Source organism: Rosa rugosa, chromosome 4, assembly GCF_958449725.1.
Source record: "Rosa rugosa chromosome 4, drRosRugo1.1, whole genome shotgun sequence".
NCBI classification, from domain to species: domain Eukaryota; kingdom Viridiplantae; phylum Streptophyta; class Magnoliopsida; order Rosales; family Rosaceae; genus Rosa; species Rosa rugosa.
This window is the reverse complement of record NC_084823.1, coordinates 4,643,035-4,647,037: the sequence shown is the minus strand read 5'-3', so window position 1 is coordinate 4,647,037 and position 4,003 is coordinate 4,643,035.

The window sequence follows — 4,003 nt, the reverse complement described above, 5'->3', positions numbered from 1 at the left end:
CTAATGTTTTGGGAGCTTGCAATCTAGATATGAGATTCATTTATGTCTTACCTGGATGGGAGAGATCAGCATAAGATTCTTGAGTTCTACGAGATGCATTGTCTAGGCACAATCGTTTGGTTATTCCAAATGGTACGTAAGAGCTAAATATTAAATTGCACCGTACCATTTAGTTTCCAATAAGATAAACATGACATAATAATTTTGTTTCTTTGTAAATAAATATTACCTTGTCGATGCGGGATATACTAATGGACTTGGTTTTTTAGCTCCTTATCGAGGAACTAGATACCACCTTAAGGAATGGTCTGGAAATCGTCCCCAAAATTATAAACAACTTTTCATTCTTCGGCATTCGAAAGCTAGAAATGTCGTTGAACGTGCATTCGGGGTTTTGAAAAAAAGGTGGAGCATATTAAGAACAGCTTCCTTTTTTGAAATTAAAACACAAGTAAGAATCATCAATGCTTGTTGTGTGTTACACAACTTCATTCGGATTCAGAAGCACAATGATCCATCTTTTACATTTAGTTGATCGTGAGTTGTCAATGAGGCCAAAAGAAATCAATGAAGAGGACATTAGAACTGTTGAAGCCACTAATGAGTGGACTGTATTTCGTGATCAATTGGCGATGGATATGTTTGCTGACTATCAAAGGCATCGAGCTCAACAAGCGCAACAAGTACAAGGAGACCTTGCAAATGTTTCATAATTTCGAAGTTTTGTTGTGACTTTTTAAATTTCTAGAGTTTTTTATGATTTTTTTATTTTAATGGAAGTGTTGGAATTAATTGGTGAAGCACAAATTTTTCTTGTTTTACATCTATTTGGTTAAAAAAATTGCAATTAACTAGAAATAGCAAAATATTAAAAGAGACTAATCTTGTCAAAAAATAAATATGACTACAAAATTCCATAATTAAATCCCTTCATTCAGAAAAATTACCCAAACAAGTTATTTAAATAATCCACTATTTATATCCCTTCATTTTAAGATCCCATCACCTTGAAATCCCTTCACCTTATAATCCCATCACCTTGAAATCCCTTGGAACCTCCAAATCCCCTACCCAAATACTACCTAAGAGTCGATGGTGGCAAATCTCAGTCTCCAATGGCTCCATCTGTCGCTCTAGCAGCACTATACATCCCTATGGCAAGTTTGTCCATCGATCTTTTTCTTTGTTCATTCTGGTTTTTCTTTGTTGCCCATATCTAATTGGATTTACGACCTTGAAGCCTCATAATCAAACATCGCAAGCCTCTTTAGAGCTTTTCTTTTCCATCTTTAGCTCGGTAATCTTGGGTGGATCCTCAATGCTAAACTGCTGCACATTTCAATGTTATTTATAAAATGGATGTATAGAGCAATATCTCCAGTATTTTTATCGACATCTTCATCTGGTCCCATGGTGATTCCAATGACCTATTTCCAAAATGGTAAATGTACTTACATGAGCATTTGCCAAGCATAATTAGCTATAAAGAGCCACGCTCATGCTACCGCCAGCGGTACCAACTCCCGCCAAAGGAGTAACCTACGGGAACACAGCCAAGTAGGCTACCACCTGAGCCCCGGCTCACCTCCAGATCACTGCTGACGCGCCGCCACGTGCCGCGCCAAGATAGCATCAGAAGCTCCGGAAGCTGGGAACTGAAGCATATCAGTCCCACATCGAAAACATGGAGAAGATCAGCTCCCTCCTCACCTATAAAAGGTTCTCTCCTCTCTCCTCATTAATTACGCATTTACTACTTACCTACCGTTATGTTGTCAACATAAATATATTGACTAACTTAGGCATCAGAGAAGAGAAGACCGCCCAGGGCGGTCTCCCTTTGACGCCTCTTTGTATTTTACTTGACAGGTAACGGGGGAAACGATCATATCGTAAGTAGCGGTCCGCCCATCGGACCAGCGTTAACCAAGGTTTAGCTATCGCTGAACTTTAAACATTAACATTGGCGCCGTCTGTGGGAATCCTTGAGCAAAAGGCCATCTCACCACAACAATCACCATGACTAACGGTAGCGGGGCAAACGCTGAAGAGCAGGCTGATCAATCCGCCAACCCCCATCCCACCAACCCAATGACTAACGTTAACCCAGCGGTTAACGTTAACCGTGCACTATTCAACAAGGCACTGGCGGTGCAGGACCTTGCCGCTATGTATGAGCTGGCACTAGCGGACCTCCACAAGGCAAACAGGGAGCGGGAGCAGGAGCGCAGGGAGAAGGCCGAGGCCCCAAAGTAGGTGGCCACGCTGATGTCAAGATTTGACGAGCTGAAGAAGGCGCTGGAAGCAAACGCTAACCCAGCGCAGAGGGAGCAATCGCGGAGCACCAGGCACAGTCGACCCAATACCGGTGGATTGGTACCCGCACCAATCATACAGATGCAGGTATCGCTAAACCCACAAGAACTATTGGGAATGGGCCCACCTCCCCTGCCCCGACTAATGTTGGAGCAGGAAGCGGAGTCACAGCCGCACATCAACTGAGGGTAATCCACCTGCCCCTAGGCGGGATTGGCACAACGGAACCTCCAGGCGGGGCTCGCTGGCGACACAACAGCCCTAATCCTGGAAAGGATGCAACAATTAGAGAAAAGGCTAATCTGGGAAGAGGCAGGCGCCCCGGCGCCAACTCCAAATCCACTCTTTGCGTCCAGGCCAGGACCATTCACCGCCAGGATCCTGCATGCCATCCGGCCGGCACATGCGAAGACACCAAAAATGTCACATTACAGCGGCATGACTGACCCCTTTGTCCATATGAACACCTTAAAAAAAGTCACTAACAACAAGGGGTTCGATGACGCCACCCTCTGTCACTTATTTAGCGAAACGTTGGATAGTGAGGCAATGAGTTGGTTCTTTGAGTGCCCGCCAGGATCCATTGACTCATTCCACGCACTATCAAACGCTTTCCTTTCTCGGTTCATCCTGTTGGCCACCGGACACCACAACACAAGTCAGTTGTTCAACGTCAAACAGGGTGCAGAGCAAACATTGAAGTCATTCGTCACCAGGTGGCGAGCGGTGGCATCTCAGTGCCGAGATCTTGATAAAACAATGGCGCTGGTAGCCTTCAAGCAAGGACTCCTAAATGGACCATTCCTCTATCATTTCAATTATAACCGTCCAAATGCTGCGTATGACCACGTCATGGGCGAGGCCGTCATCCATGCACATGTAGAATTCATCACTTATGGAGAAACCCCACCACCTCCGCCAACACCAGTAAAGGCCACCTAGCCTTCCTCCAGCCATCAGGAGACCGCTAACAAAACCCCTGCTCTGCCGCCAACTGATAAGAAGAGAGAGTGGCAACAGGGCAACTACCAGAGCAAGCGGCAGAAGGACCAACATTACCACAAGGGCAACCGCTCATCCCAGGGGGATAACCGTAACAAACAGACGAAGTCCTCCCAGCGGTACGCAGTGTTCACAGTCCTCACAGCCTCGTATGAAGAGATATAAGACTAGTGCAAAGACCAGATCCCACCGCCACCCCCCAAGATAGTACCCAAGATTGGGAAAACCAAGAAACACTAGCAAGTGGTGCAAGTACCACGAGGACAGCGGTCACAACAACTGCAACGCTCTCAAAACGGCAATTGAGACTTTGTATCATGACGGTAAGTTGGAACAGTTCAAGGTGCATCAGCCGCCACCTGTAGTCGCCAACATCGAGCCCATGAGCCGTATCAACACCATCGACGGCGGCGCTCCAATCACCAACATGTCTCATAGGGCAAGAAAGCGCTATCTCCGCGCTAACCACCCCAAGGAAGTTTGCAACATCCGCTATGAGAGATCCGCTAAACTCCCAAAGTCTGGTTGGGAACCCATCACCTTCTCTGAAGAAGAAGAGAGCGGAGTTCATCTACCCTACGACGATCCATTCTTGATCGACGCCATGCTCGATAAATGGTCCGTGGGAAGGGTCCTTGTTGACAGCGGCTCCTCTGTCAATGTCATCTTCAATAGCTGCTACAAC